Source organism: Bacillus rossius, chromosome 1, assembly GCF_032445375.1.
Source record: "Bacillus rossius redtenbacheri isolate Brsri chromosome 1, Brsri_v3, whole genome shotgun sequence".
Taxonomy (NCBI): Eukaryota; Metazoa; Arthropoda; class Insecta; order Phasmatodea; family Bacillidae; genus Bacillus; species Bacillus rossius.
The window spans coordinates 216,635,375-216,658,264 of record NC_086330.1 but is presented as its reverse complement, the minus strand read 5'-3'; the positions used below and the strand labels follow the sequence as shown (position 1 = coordinate 216,658,264).

The following is a 22,890-nucleotide window of genomic DNA, read 5'->3' as shown; positions in this document are numbered from 1 at the left end:
TTGATTGTGCTTTCAAAATGTGCTTCCTTTTTTGATTGTGCTTCCAAATGTGGTAACTTATGGTTGATGTTGCTTCCTTTTGTTTTTGGTGTTTCCAAATATGATTTTTTTAAATGGGATTCTTGATCCTCTTGTACGCGTAAAAAACATGTAATGTTGGTTTAATTTAATATAATTAGCTGTTGATGAAGAAGGTTGTAAGGTTCGGAAATAACTGGTCTAAATGTCTGATATTGTTTATGACTCGGTCTTGCGGTCCGAAGACGTTTGGTCTATATGTATGTGTGGTTATGTACATGAATGGAGTAGAGGTTATTCTAAGTAACAAAAAACTATACTTTCATGTTAGGCTTAACGGCAACGTATTTAATTCTTCGAACATTTTCGTACATTGTCTCGAGTTTTATTTTTGAAGAGAGAATGATTTATAAACTCCGTGAAAGGTAATAAAAAACAAAATATTAAATTTATTATAATATTTAGTTACACTTGTCACTGTTCAAGTATAGAACCAAGGACAGGAACTGATCGTTTCAATATGTAAATTAATAAATGATTTTTTTCGGAGAATTTTAAACTTTTTTCATTAAAATAGGATAATAAATAAAGATTTTCAAGATGGCGTCCGCAACGATAATTGATACAGTGATGGCATAATTCCGAACGACTGGTGTGGCATAATACATTTTTTTTTTACTTTTTATTGAGAAATTTTAAATACATTAATAAATTACTGGTTTAGTTTCGCCGGAAATCTAACCAAGGACCGAAATCGTTTAAATATCTATACATTTCAAGTAGGCAATTTTTAGATAATTTTTTGGAATTTTTTCAGAATTTCTAGTATTGAAATTACGGATTTTCAAGATGGCGGTCGTAACGCAAATTGCAACATTAAAATGATCCAATATGGCGGTCGTAACGTAAAGTGTGACGATGACATCGTACTTTACCATGATGGTGTGCGTAACGAAAAGTGCAACATTTATATAATCCTATATGGCGACCGTAACGATATGTTCAATGGTGGTTGTTAAGTAATACTTTATTAAATTTTTATTGTTCAATTCGATTGATTAATTTTTTTAATGATTTAAAAAAAATTCCCCAACCTATAGCATTAAAATTACGGATTTTCAAGATGATGGACATGACATCATACTACCTGTTGTTATATGCTATGAAAAAAGTGATGGGTTTGGTCTGCCAGCAGCCACTGTTAGGGAAGGATCTTTCGCCAATTTTTTTTTGGCCTTCACCAGGTTCGAACCGAGGACTCTGAGCTCCATGTCGTAAATGTATGTTTTTTTTAATATTTTTATTAAAATTTTATAATTGAATTTTTTTATAAATGTTAAATTTTTTTCAAAAATCGGATAATATATAAAGATTTTCAAGATGGCGGGTGTAACAGAAATTGCAACGGTGATGTCATAATCCTAGATGACGTCAGCGGCTTAGAGTTGCTAGCTCTTAGGACTTTTAAGCCGCTTTTAGGATTTTGAGTTCTTTCTAAGGCGAAAGTATTTTGAGGTTTTTCGAAATCCTAATTTTCTAATTAACAAATTTTTTGATATTTTTTGGCGGAATTTGTTTCCAAAAAATTGTAATTTTGGCGAATTTTCTAATTTTGAGGAATTTTGGGTTAATTTTGGAAAATGTTGGCAAATTTTGAAGGTCTAAGTTCAAGGTCAAGGTCAAGTTCAAGGTCTCGGTCATCCAAGATTGCCGCCGTGATGTCACTATCCAAAATGGCGGTCCGACAATCTCACTCCACTGCCTGGTGCCGGTTTCAGGACTGTCATTTACATACTACTCCCTATAAAGAAAAATAACACATTGAAAACATTTTAACAGTCGTTTTTATTTTAAACAAAACTATCCTATTAAATTGTCATCCACTGTCGAACTGATTTGAATATTGATGTAATCTTGCAAACAATCACTAATATGTCTTTATCTAATGTAAATATGTCCGACATGTTTAACTCAGCATGTGGAGCTCCTGGACGGAGAACCTATGGTACGAATTTTGATACTCGGCCGATTCGGGAATTTTTCACTCTAGAAAAATTGCCCCCTCAGGTCCATGACTGAAAGGTTTCGATTTCATTTCACGGAAAGCAATGGTAAACCATCGCACAATCCACCTGCCACGAAAAACGCAGGTACACCGCGGTTTTCCACTGCGACGTTACCTGAGGTAGTCGTGCACGAGTATAAAGGAATCATCATCAATGCGATTATGTACGCAAATACTCCTGATTTGTAAACAGAAAGCATTTGCAGTGATCAACAGTCAATATTTTTGTAACAGTCAGTATAGAGCTAGACTTCTGGAATTTCATCTATCTGAACTGAGCAGATTACGATAACCAGCCAGGCGCAAAGACGTAACGAATACTCCAAAGGGTAAACGTGTTATTCTTTATAAGAGCACATCCCGTAGAAGAACGAAAAGAGCGAATCTTTTGAATGAATCATTACATGGAACTTATTCAATTGAATATATTCTGTAAAAGGAATCGTTCTTTCCATGACTAGTGTATTAGTGTAGTGATGTAATGGCGAGTGTGCGAGCGACTGTCGGGAATATACGTGGCTGTCTCGAGCCGCTGCTGCCTCTGCCTGCTGTTATTTTAAAATTGCCAACGCAACCACAGAGAATTATCTACATATATTTTATTTTAAGGAGCTTATTGATGAATCCGACGTAAAGTTTGTTGAGTACAGCATCAACTCACGAAACAACCTGACCAGTGCGCCGCTGCGTTGACAGGTCCTACTGTTGTGCACTTGCGTGGTTGACATCGCCCTCCTGCACCAGCGGGACGCGTTATCACTCCGACTCAAGAGTGGTTCACCATCGCCAAGCGTGCGTCCAGGAGAATGAAAGTGAGCGTGTTGTGTTAATTGGCGCTTGTGCCAGCGTGCTAATAGTGTGCGCCCTCTCACCGGCTCAGCGAGCCGGCCGCTGTCTCGTCTCGTCTCGTCTCGCCGCTATGCTGCCTCACTGCCTCGTCTCTCTGCCCCGTGTCTCTGCCCCGTCTCTCTGCCCCGTTGTCTCACTGCTTCGCTAGCGAGATGTATCGTTGTTTAGCTGCCTAGTCTTGCTATTTCGCTGTTTCGCTGCCTCATTGTCTTGCTGCATCTTTGTCTCGTCTCGTCTCGCTGCCTATTCCGACTGTCTCGTTCCATCATGTCTCGTTGTCTAGCTTCCTCGTCCTGCTGCTTCGCTGCCTCATTTTCAGGCTACCTCGTCTTGGAGTTAAACTGTAAATCAAATCGTGCAAGGGAACAAGTTTTGTACGTCTTTCAGCTGCAAACCACATTCCTCAAACGCCACCCTTCATGATCGTGGCAATGGCGGTGACCGCCGAAACCTCTGTCTTTCAGACTGTGTGGCGAGCGAGTGTAAAACTAATACACACAAAACCTATTGACCCGAACCTTCGTGGCGAGGTCACATCTACTGTGCCGAATCACTCCAAGAGTAACGAATAATCAAATTGTCGAGGCGCTGTCTCGGTGGCTGTCACAGCGACCTCGACCGAGATTCATCGCAGTTGGCCTTCCCGGCCTGTTACTGTGTCAGAATTGAGCTTCTCGCACTCTCTGTCCTCTCGGCCAATCGGAAACAACAGCTCGACATCCTCAGATGGTCCTTACTGCAGGGGTGCCCACAAGGGGGGTAACGACGCAGACTGCGTCATTAAAATTTCAGGGGGGGTGGTGGTTAAAAGACGAGAAAAATGTATATATTATTTACATAATTATAGCTTCTAATGTGAAAATACGTTTCTGGTGCTTTGATAATTGAAAGGGATCTTATAAATCAAATTGGCAACCCCGCACTTTCCTCAACAAAAGCAGTAATCTGTCGGTTCAGGATATGACCAAAATTATTATTAGAAAATCAGTTTAAATTAATGCAAAATGTGATAAAATATAATACTAAAAAAGTTTAATATTATAAAATAATTGAGTAAATCATTGAGAAAAAAGCATAAAAAATTTCGGGGTGGGGGCCTATCATTTGCTTGGGGGGGGGGGGGGCACCTCTGCTTACTGTGGTGTATTTGTTATATAATATGTACAGGTCTAACTTTATGTATGTTAAATTACATTTTTAAAAATTTTATTTCTAATATAACTTTAAAATATTGTTAATCTATTTGTAATGTCCACGCCATTTATATATTGAATTAGTTAGACCCCGCCACTTTCCTTTTGATCTGGCGACAGATGGGCTCAAGGGGCAAGACTCTGAGAAAGGACTGTCATACGGCCCCTCAGTACGCCCCAGTATCTGTGTGTTTCCCCTTGGAGTGGACTTCTGCCAGACTAGCACCGCGAGGGCCGGCTCTGGTGACGGGTCACTGTCGGACATGTTGCAATGGTGCTGTGGGATCGCTGTGCCCAGCTGTCCGGCAGTGACGTCGCCATCTAAATTAAGACGCCCGGCGTCTTGGCAGTGTGTTCGTAGTGTCCCAGCGTACGGCTGCCCGTTATAGGCGTTGTGTTCACTTACAGACAATTAAATAGAAATACTAAACTATATATAAATACTTATGGGAAACATAGTTCCTAGTTTCAAATAAAAGTAGTTTAGTTGAATAACTTGTTTTTACATATCGCCAATACGTTTTGCAATGTAATGTGGTATAACATAGTAATATATTATTTTCACTTTTTATAATTAAATGCATATTTATATATAATTTAAAGATTTTTTCAGTTAGTGCTTCAGTACCTAATTTGAAAGAGCGACTAAACATATATTAATGAACTATGGTGATCGATTTTCGTTTTATAAGGTAGAATGATATGATAACTGTTCCGTTTGGATATTGGTTTAACCTTATTACATTAAACTCAAATTAAAATATAAAATTTTCCATAGCAATTGACCAGAGATATCAAACTGAAAAATGAAGATCAGGGCCCGCTAGCATAGATACCACTTAGGAGAGATAAGGGTGAAAAGTGCTTCAGGCACAGGGCAAGCCTCTGACATGCCTGGCAGGGGTGGGCCATGAAAGAGGAGGTCCTGGCTGATAGACTTCAAAGCAAATGGGTAAAAGGCCTAGCAGGGAAAGGGCCTAAAAGAAGAGGGACGGGGGCTGGCAATGTTTGGGCAGTGCAGAAAGGACAAAAGAAAATGCCTACAAAAGGAGGACCTGGCAGAAGGCCAAAATAAGAGAAAGATTTAGCAGGTAGAGTACAATGCTGGGAATGATAGGGCAAGGCAGGGGAAATATCTGGCAGGTATATTAAAATGCAGGGAGGGGGTGGTCATAGCAGGAGAGGGTACAAGATAAAGATGCCCCTGGCAGGAAGATAAGACAGTAGGAGGATATGGCAGGTAAATTAAAAAGCAGGGAGTTGTTCTAGCAAAAAAAAAAGGAGCCTGGCTGGAGGTGGTTGTTGCAGAAGGATAATGCATGGAAATAATCTGGCAGATGAAGTACAAGGCATGGTTGGTCCTAGCAGGAGAAGGTCCTGGAAGTAAGTGCCCCTGGCAGAAGTAATATTCAGTTGGAGGATTTGGCAGGGTATGGTCTTCGTAGTCGTGGGCATGTCACTAGGCTGTTTTGGCAGAAGATCAAGGCAGGGGGAGGATATGACAGTTACAGTTCAAAGCAGGGGATTGTTCTAGCAGGAGAGATAATGGTAAGAGGTGGTCGTGGCCAGAGGACAAGGCAAGGCGAGGACCTGGAAGGTCGAGTACAAGGGAGGGGGTGGTTCTAGCACGATCGGGCATGGTATGAGATAACATGGCTTGGGGGAATCATGCAGGTAGAGTGCCAGGCAGGGGGTGGCCCTAGCAGGAGAGGACAAGGTAGGAAGACAAGGCATGGAGAGAATCTGGCAGGTAGTATACAAGGCAGGGAGTGGTCATAGCAGGAAAAGTGCCTGTCAGAAGGTAGACCTGAAAGGACAAGGAATGGGGATAATCTGCAAAGTAAAATGCAAAGAATTCATAGCAGTAAGAATGCCAGCTAGATATAATACTGGCATAATGACAAGTTATGGGGGAATGGGGCCGGTAGAATATGTCAGGGGTGGTTCTACCAGGAGAGAGCATGGCAGGAGGCGATCGAGGTAAAGGAACAAGAAAGAAGGAGAATATGGCAGGTAGACTACAAGGTAGGCAGTTATTTTAACACAATAGGGCATGGCATCAGATGTACCTGGCAGAAGGACAAGCTATGGGGTAATAAGGCAGGTATAGTACAAGGCAGGGGGTGGTATTGGCAGGAGAGGGCATGGCAGGAGTTCAAGGCATGGAGATAATCGGGCAGCTAGAGTACAAAAAAAGGGGGTTGGTCCTAGCATGAGAGGGCTTTAAAGAGTTGGCCCTGTCAAAAGGACAGGGCATGGGGAGAATCTGGCAAGGAGTGATTCTAGCAGGAGATTGGCCTAGCAGATGGTCTTGTCAGAAGGATGAGGCATGGATGAATTTGACAGATTACAAGGCAGGGGGTGGTCCTAGCAGGAGAGTGTCTGCCAGAAGGTGGTTCCGGCAGAAGTACAACCCCAGGGGAGAATTTCAGATAGGTAGAGTATAATGCATGAGGTGATCCTAGCAGGACAAGGTATTGGAAGTATATTATCCTCCATAAGGACAATGCATGGAGAGAATCTAGCAGGTACAGTACAGGCAGGTTGTAGCAAGCAAAAGATGGTATGGCAGGATGTGGTCCTGGCAGAAATTCAAGGCATGGGGATAACCTACCAGATTGTAAGGCAGGGGGGATCTTACAGGTAGAGTAGAAGGTAGGAGATTGTCTTAGTAGGAGAAGATCCTGGAAGTAGAAGACTATGGCAGGAGTACAATGCAGAGCGAAGATTTGGCAGGTAGAGTACAAAGCTGGGCATAGTTTTATCAGGAATGGGCTTCCAAGGTGATGGTCCTGACATTCCAAGGGGAGAATTTTCTAGGTATATTACAAGGCAGGAGGTAAATCTAGAAGGGGAAGGTCCTGGAGGTTTGTGATCCTGGAAGTACAAGGCATGGGGAGAATCATTCAGGTAAAATACAAGGCAGGGGTTGATCCTAGGAAGAGAGGGCTTGGGTTGATCTTGGCATGAGGAAAAAGAGGGGGAGAATTTGGTAAAGTTAAAGTTAAAAGGGGTGGTCCTATCAGGTGAAGGTCCTGGAAGTAGATGGTACTGACAGGACAAATCAGGGGTAGAATCAAAAATGGAGAGGTCAAGGCTGGGAGTGGTCCTAGCTGGAGAAGGACCTGGCTTGAGGTGATCTTGGCAAGAAAATAATGTGTGGGGGGAATCTAAAATGTCGAGTAGAACAAGGGGTATAGTAATAGCAGGAGAAGGCACTGGCATTAGGTCCTAGCAGATGGAAGGTAGAGGGAGAATCTAGTAGGTAGAGTATAGGTCAGGTAGTGGTCCTAGCAGAAGAAGGGCCTGGCAGTGGATGTTATTATCATGAGAATGGGCTGGTATAAAAATAAGATGAGGGTGTGTCTTGTCATGTGGAGTACAAGGCAAAAGGGGGTGGGGTCCTTGCAGGAGAGACAGTGGTGTGTCTGGAGGGTGGAATACAAGGCAGGAGGTGGTATTAAGAAGAGGCTGGCAGTAGTATAAGTCAGCAGGTATATCTGGCAGGTGGATTATAAGGCAGGGTGAGCTCTTACTTGGAGATGAGCCAGGCAGGAGAGGCAAAGGTAGTATCTGGCAGAGCACAAGTCAGGGGTAGATATTCGCAAAAGATCTTGATAGAAGGACAAGGCATCAGAAGCATCTGGCAGGTGGAAATAAAACAGGGGGGTTCCCTTACAGAAGATGGGCCTGGCTAGAGGACAAGGTAGCAGGAGTTATTGGCAGGTGTAGTTTAAGGCGGTAGGTGGTCCAGGCATTAGAAAGGCCTGGCAGCAAGTAGATCTGGCAGGTGGTGTACAAGGCAGGGAAGGACAAGGTATGGGAGAATCAGACAGGTAGCATTGAGGCAGGGAGGGCTACTTGCAGGAGAAGAGCTGGGCAAAAGGTGGTATGGGCAGAAGGACAATGCATTGGAAGAATCTGGTGGATATGATATAGTACAAGGTAGGGAGTTGTCCTTGCATGAGAATGGCTTGAATGGAGGTTGTCAGGGAAGGTCAAGTCATAAGAAGAATTTGGGTGGTAGAATACAAGGCAGGGAGTAGTTTGACAAAAGAATGGCTTTGCAGGAGGTAGTATGGCAGAAGGGCAAGGCATAGGGAAAATCTGTCAGATAAGAGTACAAGGTAGGGAGTGGTCTTCTCAGGAGAATTGCTTGGCAGGAGGTTGTACTGGCTGGAGGACAATGCAGTATGACAATCTGAGAGGTAGTTTAAAATTAGGTGGTTGTCTAAGCAGTATAAGGGCTTTGTGGGAGGTAGTACTGACAGAATTCAAGGCATGAGGAGAATCAGGCAGGCAGAGTACAAAGAAGGGGGGGTTGTAGCAGGATATGTGCCTGCAATGTGGTGGTATTGGCAGAAGAACATGAATGGGGTATAATCTGAATATTAGAGTTCAAGTCAAGGGGTGATACTAGCAGAAGGGCCTGACAGGAGGTAGTACTGGCAGAAGGACAAGCAATGGGGAGAATCGGGACGGTAGAGTTCAGGGTAGGGAGTATTTTTGGAGAAGGGAATGGAAAGAGGTGATCGTGGCATGAGGACAAGTCTGGGGGAGTAACTTTTAATTTATAGTTCAAGGCAGGGTCTGGTCATATCAGTAGAGGGCTTGGCAAGAGTTGGTCGTGGCAAGAGGACAAGGCAAGGGAAGAAACTTTCAGATGTATTACAAGACAGGCGGTAGTCCTAGCAGGAGGTGGTCGTGGCAAGAGAACAGGCAGGGTGAGATTCTGAATGGAGGATTGGTCAAGGAAGAAGAAAGAACTTTATTGGGTGGATTTTGGCATAAGGACAATAAGGGGGAAAATTTTGTACATAGAGTACAATGGTGTGGTCCTGAAAGTAGATGGTACTGACAGGACAAAGCAGGGGTAGAATCTGGAATAGAGATTACAAGGCTGGGAGTGGTCCCAGCAAGAGAAAGTGCCGGGCTTTAGGCGATCGTGTGAAGAAAATAATGTGTGGGGAGAATCTGTTAAGTCGAGTAGAAGTATGGTATGGTACTAACAGGAGAAGGGACTGGCAGTATATGGTCCAGACAGGAGGATAATGCAGGGGGAGAATACTGGCAAGTAAAGTACAATGCAGGGAGTAGACCTAGCATTAGAAAGTTAGAGAATTAGTTGATCATCGCAGATTGACAATGTAGGGGGATAATCTATTATATAGATAAGGTAGTATAGATAAGGTATTGGTCCTAGCAGGTGAAGGGTTTGGCAGTGGGTGTTCTTGACATGAGAAGGACCTGGTATAAAGATAAGGTAAGGGTGGGACTGGCATGCAGAGTACAAGGTGTTAAAAAGGGGGTTGGGTCCTTGCAGGAGGAGAGATAGTGGAGTATCTGGCAGTTGGATTATAGGTCAGGGTTAGGTCTTAGCATAAGAAGAGCTGGGCAGTATTGGCAACAGTAGTGTCTGTTAGATGGAGAACGAGGCAAGGATTGGGTCTAGCAAGAGAAAGGCCTTGCTGGAGAATAAGGCAGATGGAGTATTTGGCAGGTGGATAACAATACAGTGTGTTGTCCTAGCAGAAGGATCTGACAAGATTTTAAAGCAGCGGGAGTATTTGGAAGGTGGATTACAACGCAGGTTGATGTCTGAGCAAGACAGTAGAACAGTCTCGCAGGAGAACAAGTTAGCTGGAGTATCTGGCCAGTTTTCCTCCTCTCAAGTGGAATTTCATCAATCCAAGTGCAGTACCTGATTCTTATGGGCATAATTCATGTGATATACATTACATGGCTAACCATCCCATACTGTAATGCCATGGGTCCCCAATGAGCCTGGAAACTGTTACACTGTGTCACCATGGCACAGGGCCAACTGTCCAGCTATGCCGAGAGTTTGAGGAACACATCCCAGCAACGATGCCACAAGTTAGCCGACCATCTACTGAAACCCATCCAAAGACATCCAATGTCAGCGCTCATTAGAGTTCTGACTAGTTCAGGAACATGCCTATCACATTCATCTGGGACCCCTCGGTCATCCAGAGACCTGTTATCCAGCCGAGGGATATCCACACTCTACTAGCATTGTGGGCTAGTACCCGAGCATTACATCGCTCATTATGGCCATTCGTCATAGGAGCAGGTACCCCTGATAAGTGTGCTCCAAGAATAGGAGTTCCATTACCAACCTCAAGACTTTTACCAATTCTGATTCAGGGCCACTAAACAAAATCTCAGTGGTATCTGTCACATCATGGATAAGGATATGTGCTATATATCAGGATATGTGCTTTCCAGGACTTATGTCAGCTACCCCTACGATGGTTTTGCATGGGGTCAAAGATATGATTGGTTACTCATCTCAGAATTTCCCCTGCAAGACATGTTACAGCCACTTAAAGTCCGGGCTGACCCAGCATAAGGCTGTGCCAAGGCAACCAGCTGCCATCACTATTACCATATGCATGCTGAGTTCATCACACAGAGCCCAATGCTTTGTGTCACCCCTTGATAGTTTAGAGGTCCAAACGCTCCTGGTTTAGCCTCAGGTTACAAACCAACTACCCCACTGGATACCTGTTACGACTGTACCGAGGAAGTCGGAGGAGTGGGAATCACGAGCAGAGCCCAATTTGTTTAAACATTGGTGTCTTGTGAATGCTATGGGTTGCAGTAAGCAGTAGAGGTAATGTTTTCGCTTCACGCACCCATGACAGTGCATCTCTCAAATATTAAAGCCAGATACAGCTCCGAAATCCCCCGGTCAGCTCTCGCTCTCAAAGGAGCCATGAACCTTAACCATAGGAGTATCTGGCAGGTGGAGTAGAAGGAAAAGGGTGGTCCTAACAGGAGAAGGCATGGCAAGAGGATGCGATGTTGCCTTCCCTTTTTCAGGGCCTCGCTGACACCGAAAACCATGCCTTCGATTGGGTATTAAGGGCAAAAGTAACTTACTGTGTTATAACTAAAGCAAATTCTGCCAAACACCGTTAATATCTGCTGTCTATTTTTATCGAAGTTGAATATACCATAGAACAAAGGGAAAAGTAATGTTTTTTGAGTTGTTTTTAAAATAAAAACCTGTTGACCTAAATAATAATCTTATTTTTTCGAAATTGATATAAACACCACTTACATTAAATTCCACCAAAAGGCTGCATCACCAGCACTTGTACCTTTAAAACTACAACCCACCTTAACTTAAAGGGCCGGTCTTATTTAAAGCCCAGCTGAGTTCAAAAATTAATAATGTCCATATTAACACTATGTAATACCTACATTACATAATGGATTACTTAACATTAAATAATTTAAAAGTGTACATGCCCTTAAACAATAATAACACAATATTTAGTCAGTTACAAAATAGTTCTTGATCTAACCAAGTCTCAATAGATTTTTATGTTTTTCAAGCTCATTTAATGATCTTTGCAAGACGACCAAAAGGAATGTCACAGTCCTCGCTTATTAGTTTTACACAGAAAAACTTTAGTCGCCATCAATATATCTCTCCAGTCGATCACATCAAGTAGCGCACGACTCCCGAGGGATCAGTTAGTTTCGACGAAACAGTCTTGTTGTATAGTTGAGCGCTACAAATTACCACTCCAGCTTATATGTTGCTCAAGATATCTTCGCTGCCAAAAACTGAAACGGCACCCAAGCAACATTATTTGAACAATGCGATTATGTAAAGATTCAAGACACACTAGCAGGACTAAACAGTATCCCTCCCAGTGTAAGCGCACCGTTCATTTTCACCTGAATGTGGAACTGCCACATTGTCACTTAGGCCGGGTCAGGCTACCACATCGTAGCTACTTCGTGATAATCCACGTTACTCAGTGGGAATCACTATCACATTGTACCACACTCAGTTTACCAGTCATTTTCCAGAGGAGTCAAGTACAGTTAGTACATATTTTTGGGTCATGATTACCCATAGGAGCTGGATCAATTAACTTACAACTTGTTGCACCGCGATTGTTGACAGCTTACCATAGCCATGCTATCGCAGTGCCAGATAGCTGACCCAATACTCGTTCGCCTTGCTTCGTCATTCCCGACCGCGCCATGGTGCTCTCTCGTGCCAGCTCCACTACTTATTTCGTCGCCTGCCCATAGCTGAGTCTCTCCTTCTTCCGTAGTTGTAGTTCCTCGCCGCGGTGCTCCAGCACTGCTATCGACCACCTCGCGCAACGCCAAACAGGACCATAATCAGTCTGTGCGCCAATATTTCACGTTCACAGTACACACCTGACATCCCTATTTTACTGTGGACCGAGCTTGCAAGTCAAAACTTACTTCTAAGTGAATTAGAAATAAGTTTAATGTATTTAGAATTACAAATGTGACCCATTAAATGAAAAATAAAATATTAAAATAGAGCAAACATTTATGCATAGCTAGTACCAAATTTAAATTTAAAGCACAAAAAGCTCTAGATTGTGAAGTACTAAGTACCTCAAAGAAAAGGCGGTGGGAGAATCTAGCAGGTAGAGTACAAGCCAAAGGGTGGTCCTAGCAGGAGAAGGGCCTGGCAGGAGGACTTGGCAGGGAGAGGATCCGGGATGAAGATGGCAAGGAAAGGGGTGGGTCACGAAGGGAGAAGTCATTGTAGTTTGATGGCCTGGGACTGGAATGGGCTAGCACAGCACTTAACATTAACTAGCCTGCCAGGCACTGTGGACCCACCCAGGAGGTGGTGGTAGATTCGGGGCCACTGCAAGGAGTGAGGGCTCTCATAGTAACATTAGTTACATCTTCAGTTAACTTTCAGACATGAGCTTATGCAGACACAAGTGCGGGCTCGTTTGGGTGCTACTGCAGAGTAACATTGGGGTGATTAGGATTGTCTATGGTGCTGCATGGACCGAACACAGCAAGTTGTGATTCAGCAGGATAATGCATTTATCATTTGGAAACATTGCACCTAAAAGAAATTGAAGGGACATGGTGATTGAATACAAAGACTATACAGATGTTGCGTCAAGGTTGAAGCCGAGACTGTGAGACGTTTGTGACTACCCGGAGGTAGTAAGTGGTGGGATAGTCACGTTGGCGGCAGTGCTGGTCTCGAGCGGCCATGACGGCCGCCTGCGCGCAATGAGCTTAGACGACGAGGAAGACGATGATCTGGAGCTAGACCTGTGGCAAGGCCAGTTCGAGATCCAGGGTGGTTTCGCCAGTCTGCCCCTGCACGCCAACGGCGTCAAGAAGACTGCGGCGCAGGCGTGGTGCGAGGGCCTCACCGAGCAAGTGAGTTCATCTTTCCTGCCTCCCAGCTTCCTTGCTTGTCAGCTTCATGCTTCCCAGCTTTTCAGTCTCCCTGTTTCTTTTTCGTGCTTTAGCACCTCTGCCTACCGGGATTTTAGCCCCCACCCCTTTCAAAACCAATTCAATCGTTAAATACGCTCATTTATTTGTAATTTTTATGTATGACTCCTTCCACCCCACCCTTTCGAATTTCCGCACGTTTCGTACATGGTGGGTAAGATTCCCCTGCTATGCCCAGATAGATCAGTTAGCTTTGTCCCACACATGCTGCATACAGTTCGCTGCTGTGCATAGTACTCTATGTTGTGTTTGTCCCTGCTTTTCCATGTGTTTGCATGGAATGAATAGCTGTAATTTAATATGCAGTTTTTTTAACTAGATCTATTATGTTAAATTACATTTTGGAATTCCAAAATCTTAGAAGAAAGCTTCCAGCTACAAATAATGGAGAGTATCAAATGTGTGTATAATTTTCCTACAAAGTTTGGGTGGTTCGGGGTTAGGGATTGGCGCGTGTGTTCTTTTTTTTGTGGGGGGGGGGGGGGGAGGGGGATGTCGTGGTCAGGGAGTTGTACAGCTTCAGTAATTATAGCTGTAAAGGCTGTGTCATTGTGACACAGCGTTGCAAACGTTATGCACAACTAGTATAGTTCTCGACAGACTTTTTTTTAATAGAGAAATAATAACTACTAAAACAACTTATATGCTTAACTTATTATGTGTTTTGCATACTCTCATTTATTTTTGTTTTAGTACCTAATTAGAATTTATTGGCCAGTCCAGTTACTGGAGTCGAAGTGAGGAGCTGTACGCCATCTTGGATTGTGACATCACGGCGGTTAATGTGGATGACGACCTTTACCTTTGACCTTAAACCCGGTGGCCGTTTTAATTCTACCATTTTTGATTCTATAATTTTCTGTCATTTTTTTCTTCAAATTGAACACCCCACTTCCTAAACGTTGCAGTTTTCGTTACAACCGGCATTTTTAAAATTCATAACTTTTTGCTAGAGATTCAGAAAAAATTTAAAATTTATAAAAAATATAATAAATAAAATTTTAATACTAAAACATGATTCCGCCATTTTAAAAAAATTATGACCCTACAGTTGCAGTTTTTGTTACGGCCGCCGTCTTGAAAATATGTACTTATTGTCCTATTTTAATGGAAATAATTTTAAATGTATAAAAACTTTATAATAAAATTTTAATCTAAAAATCACGTTTTGAATATTTCACCGTTACATTTTTCGTTATGACCCATCTTAAAAATCCGTAATTTTTGTACTAGAAAATCGGGAAAATGTTTGAATTTCATAAAAAAAATGCTTTGTAAAATTTTGGTAAAAAACTTATTTTCATCATGGCGTCTTTGGTTCGAACCCGGCGAGGGCATCTCTCCCTTTGTGGTGGCAGCAGGTAGACTGACCTAAACCACTTTTCCAGATGTATACATTGTGTTTTTCACAGCCGTCTCCCTACCGTCATATTATTGGCTGACACCCCTGCCCTTTCGCCCATAGTTTATACTATAAATACCGTCTCGCTAGCCTGCATCATTACCTCCCTTCCCACCAGTCATGTACTTCGGGAGACTTCGTGGTTGACAGTGACCTTAACATTTGTCCTTGACCTTGGACTTAGACTTTGTCATTGAAATTTGACCTTTAACTTTGACCTGTAACTTTAACCTTACATTTGACCTCTACCTTTGACCCATAGACCTTGACCTTTGACCTTGACTCTGAACTGTAGTAGACTGATAAATGTATGTTCAGAGCTGAGTGTAGAATGGACATGAGTGTATATATAATATATATATATATATAAATATATATATATATAAATATATATATATTGATGGCCTACTTTATCTGCATAAACGAAAGCTAGTGACTTGATAGTATTTTGGGTTATTTACGAAATATTTGTCAATGTGATGTATGTCAAGCAGAAACACACATCGTATGGATGCAGAGTAAGTGTCTTGGTTAGGAGGCATTTGTCATAAATCATAGCAAGGCTCAGCACTGAGGACCTCGGGTTTTGATAATGCTGGTTACATATCATCGAAATAGGACATGTATTGACTGTAGATATATCAACACTTAAAACCCCTTGAACTGGCAATGACAGGCACAATATCTGTATTTGGTCCTAGCATGGAATAGGGTAAAATATTGGAGTCATGTGTTGTCTTTTAGGCGAGTCAAAAAGAAGCAAAGTAAGCACTTTTTACCAGCAGACTTGAAAACTTGATATGAGGGCAATTCGAGGATGCTGAATTGAATGGTGCAAATTTTTTTGAAATTGAATGTGAAGTTTTTCTCAGAATCTAGGCGTTTAAGCGAAAAAATTTTCAAACAACAATTGTGGACAATTAAAAAATGCATTAAAAAGGTTCTCATGTCCATTTTCGTATTTGCAAACATGAGAGAGAAATATTGGAAAGAAAGTAGTAAAGCGTAATTGTAAAAGTGGGGCTAGTGTGCGTGCGAGCGTACGTGTGAACTAAACACACACGAAGGGTCTTCGGCTATTCTCGAGTCTCTCCGTCAGGACTAGAGAGTACGAGTGAGAGACGGAACCATTTGACCTCTCTATTTTCTCACGCGTTAGCGAGTATTTTTCGTCTTTAGCCGTCGATTATCGAGCGTTCTATATATCTGTATACATCGGCGTATAAGCGCGCCGTTTTTTAAATCGAATAGTAATGTTTATGGCACGCCGTTTTCTTATTTATTGTCAAAAATAGTGAACCTAAAATAAATAAAAAACAATATTTCATTTTAACAGAAACTAATAGTTTCCGAAACCATTTATCTTCTGTCAAGATTAAAAATAATGAACTAATATTGTGTCTGGACATAAAATTAATTGATTGTACTAATTGATATAAATTTTTTGCATCACAAAAATTTGTTTCTACATAAAATTGAATACGTATACTTTTTAAGATGAAATTTAAAATTTAAATATTATTCATATTAAATTATGCATTTTATAAAATTTTAAATTACAGATTTTTTGCCTCATTAAATATTTATTTGTTTATCAAATTGAATACATATTTGCAAAAGAAGAATATTACGCTTGTACATAAAATTAATTCAAAATATACAGGAAAGAATACTGAAAACCTGGAATTGATTTTTTGTGTAGGTATAATTTTAGTTCATTTTTGCTATGGTATATTTCAGCTTCAAAGCCGTTAAAATTGAAGGAAAAAAATTAAGGGTGACACAATTATTGAATTTTAAATTCGGTGAATTAAAGTTATACTACGACAGCGTGCTATTTCAATTTTAAATGTAAATACCACAATTATAATAATTCAATTATTTGAACAAAATTTTATATCGCACGGAATTTGTATTATGGCCACACAAAATATTCGTTGCCAATTATCATTATGTGCATAATTCTAATATTTAAACTCACATTAAGTAAAATATTTTAATTCCACGAAATTTTGTTCATAAAATTGAATTATGTACATAATTTTAATTCTAATAAAATTATAAACATACTTTCAATTCTCACATTACAATTCGGGCCATTCAATTGTGAACATAATTTTAATTTTAAAAATAAAATATTGAAAATTTTATAAATAAAATCAACTTGATAGTCCTATGAGCAAGGTGACCGATCAAAAAACGGGGTGCTCCGGATTAGTGTATCGTATTCTGTTCGTTTCGTGTATAAATTATTTAGTAATGTTGTAATTGTTGCAATTATTTTTTTCCTAAAATTGTGTATTGAACGGTAGGGCGCTACGGAGCCGAAAATACATTTCGACGTAATATATCTCGGTTTGCAAAATTCTTGTTCTGTGTGAGTTTTGTATGCTGCATCTACCCACTTCGAACGTTTTTTTTTTCTTCTTTTTTTTTTGTCTAGGTAAGTTCAATATTCACATATATTATTTTCATATACAATTATAATTGTAATCAAGGAATTTGGACATATTAGTCTCGTTTAGAATTTCTATAAATTTTCGATTATATATTAATTAATTATTCTTTAATAATTTATTATTAATCTTTTTTAATAATTATGTTTTAACTAGTATTTATTTATTACTGGTTAATAAATTCAAGTAAGTTATCTATAATTTTTCAATAATTGTTAATGAATTGACTATTGATGATAATTATTGTTTAGTAATCTGTTGTCATTTTTTAAATTTAAGTACTAAACATATTTATTTAATAATGGTTGAAAAATTTGCTATTTATTAATTACTTACTTTTATAATTTTTATTTATTAATAATTTGAAATAACCCATCTTTTACTATTTAAAAATTTGAATTGTCATCAACTGTTACTAAATTATTTTTAAAATTATTACTCATTAGGTTTCGTTTATAGTTATCTTAGCATTAAAATAATTAACGTTATTCTTTTATTTTTTGAAAGCGTTTACTAATATTTGGGCAAGCCGTTCCTTAATATATTTTAAATTGTTATTTTTAATGCGTTTTCTATTACTATCTATACTAATATTATAAAGCTGAAGAGTTTGTTTGTTTGTTTGAACGCGCTAATATCAGGAACCACTGGTCCTACTTGAAAAATTCTTTCAGTGTTGGATAGTACATTTATCGAGGAAGGCTATAGGCTATATTATATTATCAATAACATTATGGATCCTTAGTAAAAGTCCAATTTAGAATCAAATGCGTGGGAGGGGGTTGGATACAACATGCAGTACACGTACGAAGTGTGTGTTGACAATGCCGCAGGCGCTAGAAGTTTATTTCCTATTGCCTATTAACATTGTTTCCACGCACTAGATGTCTTATCATTCTTAATTTTCCCATACAAGTAAAAAAAAACCGTGTGATATTAACAACGAAGCAATCAGTACCCTCATAAGAGTTCAATTAGTATATAATACTTTTAATCTCTTTGAATCGCAAACATTAACTATTGTTTTTTTTTCTCTCTCTGTGTTTAATTTGTTTTTTTCTTTTACTAGAATTATTTTTAATTAATTTTCATTTTTCGGACCATCAATAATTTTCCTCTCCCGTTACAATTCTGACAAGGACTTGTATATGTGTGTGTGTGTGTGTGTGTGTGTGTATATATATATATATATATATATATATATATATATAAAGCGAAATACCACTCACTGACTCACTCATCACGAGATCTCTAAAACTATACACCCGATTGACTTGAAATTTAGCATAGTTACTCATTTTGTGATGTAGACGCTCAATAAGAACAGATTCTGCGGAAATCCGATCCCAAGGGGAGTTTCGGGGGCGTAATATATCAAAATTTACAGTTTCTGGTAGGAAATCATCATGGCAACGGCTGTTGCTTTGTTGATGCTTCATTCGTCTCTATGGCAACGACTATTTCATTGTTAGTGCAGTCCTCATCACCGTTGAAATTTTGCGGGGACTTTAAAAATCAAAAAATTGCCCTTTTTTTCAAGTATATATATTTTACAGACTTGAAACTTCACAGTAATGTTCCTTATGTTACGCAGGATGACATTTTCCGAAAATTAGATCCCATGGGTGGTTAAAACCAGGCAACAGTGTGTACTTTGTCTGCATGGGAACAGGATTTTGCATTTTTCATGCCTTCTGCGTCTCCATGGCAACGGGCATCGCGCGGCAGTGGCGTACCCACAAGGAGGGGCATGTATAATGAGCGGCGCAAGAGTGATCTGCCTGTAGACTGCCATAGCGAAGTACGGGTACATCAGTTGTACGTTGCGTGCACGAGTCGGGAAACCATCGGTGCTATTCATTTTCTCTCCGGTCATTATACAGCATTGTAATAAATTTTCACTGAATTTTTTTTTATTTACCATTACTTTAAATGGGAGATGTGGCTTAATATGCGAAGCCGGGTCGGGCAGCTAGTAATATATATATATATATATATATATATATATATATATATATATATATATATTCCTGCGGCCATTTTGTAGCTGATAATAATTGTTCAAGAAAAATAAAATTAACGTGTCGCAGAGGATAATTTTCCTAAAAAAAGATACAAATAAATAAAACCAATTTTTAAAAAAAATTCTGGTTTGCTTCATTTTCGCTTGGATATTTACAAAGTACCACTAAATCTGAATTTCAGACTTTAATTTCAGACAAGTAATATTTTATCACTTTGAATTTCATTCCATCATCTACAAAGCGCTAGGGCTATCAGTTATCAGCCCTTTACTCTGAACGCAACACATAACTTAGCAGTGACAAGTAACTGATAGTGAAATTAATTTTAAAAAATTCATAACTCCTTTATTTGGTCACGTGAATAAAATATCTAGATGCACATATGAACGGTTTAGTGTGTACCCGCAATATAAAAGTGAAATGATATTACTGTATTTAATCAAGTAAAGTTTGCTTATCCCTTCATTATGTATTGTGATACTATTATGTTTTAGATAGTCTTGCTATTTGCAAATGTAAATAAATATGCGACAAACTTAAGCTGTTGGGACCAAAGTAACTACTTATCTTTAAAAGAGCACTGTGTCATAATTCCATGAAATAACTTTTGTAAATTATGTACATTAACTATGCATATTAAGTTTAATGAGTTCACCACAATGCTACCTTTCAATGCTTATAATTTTACCATTTAAATGCAATCAGCTATAATGTATAGTGAAACGTACGTGGAGTGAAATTACGGTTTTTTTTCTTTTACTTCAGAAACTCATTTTATTGTCGTTTTCAGCTAAGCATGAAACAACCTGAATTGCATACTCTGTTGCATACGATTTCCATTATAATAATAATAATTGCATACTGCATAAGTCACAATTGTTAACTTCTCATACAAACGAAACTCGACAACTCTGCGGGCTTGGCTTACGACATTAAAACCCTAACATTTGTTTTGCCATCTTGAAACTAATCTTTTGTTGGTACAAGCCATTCTCTTAACGCGAAAGGGTAAAGAAGCGGTGAAAAAAATCCTTTCTTTCAAGCTTTTCTGAAAATAAAAGTTTTATGATAATTATTGGAAAATACATAAAATAGAGGCTATTTATACCTATTTGAAACCATATCTCGAGTAATAATTACTTCAAAACTTGGTACACGAGTGTCATAGCTTTAATTTGATTAGGTATATCTTAAATTGGCATTCATCTACTCAAATTATAGTATAATTAACTTATTGTTAGGCCTACGCGGTTCGTAACAGTTTCATTCACGATTTTAGTCGTATTAACTTAGAAGATAGTTTTTGAGATTTCTGGGCTAAACACAGTAATTCTTGTGCATATTTGAAAAGTCGAAAACCCCTGAATGTACGAGCCTTTACTTATATTTATCGTGTAAGCGTTAGCTTTTCGAGAAAGTGTAGCATAAATATTTGTTTGCCTATTTTCCTTTCAGTTAAGATAGTTATAAAATGGGGGCTCGTCGGTTTTGGTACTGCGTACCCCCGTTTCAACTATTGAAATATCATACACATATTTTTGACAAAATTTCATTGCGGAAAGTAGCTATGTGGAACTGAAGGAAATGACACCGATACGACATATTTGGAGTACTACGGCCAACCAACCGATAAGTTGATGACCTGTTGAAAATGACACAAAATGTAGTATAAAATTTAAATGCACGAACAAAAAAATAAGTTCACTCAGAACTCGGAAAAAAAAATATACCGCCATTAATGGAAAATTTTCATATTTTGTTGCATTTGCATTGAGGTAGGGTAAAAGCTCCAAATATGAGACACTTTTTTTAAAAAAAATATAAATATATATATTTCTTACATAATAATATTTTTAACAAAAAATACAGATATTCTGTAAGCCCTTTAATAACACGCTGTGCACTTAAAAATTAAATCATTGACATATTTCAATGTTTTTTTTTTTTTTTTTTTTTTTTTTTTTTTTTTTTTTTTTTTTTTTTTTTTTAGAATTATGACATTTTCAACTAAATTTTAATAGGTTCCTAATAAGAGACCCTCCATTTTTTACATGCTTTATATTAGCTTCACCTGTATGTTTGTCCGCCGTCTGTAACTCTGTCTGTCCGTCTGTAACTCTTTCGACTAAGAGTGAGTGACTCATCACTGTAAAATGTCCCACCCATTTCATTACGTTCGTTAGCCGAGCGGTCTAAGGCGCGCGAATTCTGTGACGTCAGCTTTCGGATTCAGCGATTGTGGGTTCTACTCCCGGCCACGCCGAAGAAAAAAAATGTTTTTTTTCCCCCGGTAAATTCTAATATTATATCCATACATCTAACTGCAAATGATTCGTAGAGACTTTACCATTTCTTTGTGACGTTGCAACTCCAAATAGTTATCTCAGATGGTAATAGGTAGTGTCGGTAACTCATTTCCCTATGATAATTATACATAAATATAGTTTAAAAAACTAAAAAAACATGCTTTTAAAGAATATCAAACTAAAAAGTTAAAAATAAATATAGTTTAAAAAACTAAAAAAACATGCTTTTAAAGAATATCAAACTAAAAAGTAAAAAATAATTTTAAAATTAAATTTATGACAATAGTATATAAGCAATACTAGTATAAATGAGAAAAAAGCATGGGGCGCTTAATATTCAAAAAATATGGCACAAAGCACCTCAAGCTTTTTTCTCATTTATACTAGTATTGCTTATATACTATTGTCATAAATTTAATTTTAAAATTATTTTTTACCTTTTAGTTTGATATTCTTTAAAAGCATGTTTTTTAGTTTTTTAAACTATATTTATTGCTTTACATAAACCATTTTTACTTCACAATTCAACAGTGTTTACCTGCATTCCCGTCAAAAATACACACTTCGTGTTTAAACATATTTGGAAACTTATTTAAGGCAGTTGGGGCATATGAATTGGTCATCAGCACCACAGTTATGATGAGCCCACATACAGCACTTTCTACACTGACGCCATTCTTCAACACTTTGTCCTCCGACCACATCATTGTCATCGATATCATCCATCCCATCGGAGCTGTCTTCCAACGAAAAAGAATCGGATAAATCATCCGATTCTGATGACTCCAGCTGTGTGGTCTTCCTTTTCTTAGGCCTCGTTTTGTTGACAGACTTAGGCCTAAGTAGTATATATTAGTTCCTCCGAGCACAGGGTTCAGGGTGTGGATTGAAGATTGTTTACATTGAGACGTCACGGCGGCCATCTTAGGTTGTGACGTCACGGCAGCCATCTTTGATGGGCGTGACCTTGACCTTGACCCCGGCGGCTATATTGAATCCGCCATCTTGGATCCGCCATCTTTAAATCGAGCGCCCCACTCACTCTTGGTGAAATTTTCGTCTGGCCACCATATTAATTTTTTTTCTGTTCCACTGGAGGCCGCCATCTTGGATACCATCGACTTTGTTTCTGCTGTTTGTTCCTAGAGAGCGCCAGCATCGCTCTGTGTCATCACATAAGGTCGATCCTTATCGACATGTTAAATTTAATTTTTTATACAAAATACATTGGAAACACTGTGATTCGAACCATAGCCGCTCTGATCTCTAGGTTGGAAAACATACGCCTT

At 39.1% G+C, this 22,890-nt stretch overlaps 1 protein-coding gene across 3 annotated transcripts in view; it reads left to right on the top strand.

Annotated features, from left to right (window-relative positions):
• The window catches only part of LOC134527286 (rab11 family-interacting protein 4A), a 620,480-nt gene that overhangs the window by 461,634 nt on the left and 135,956 nt on the right, over nt 1–22,890 (top strand). The gene's annotated exons all lie outside the window — the stretch shown is intronic.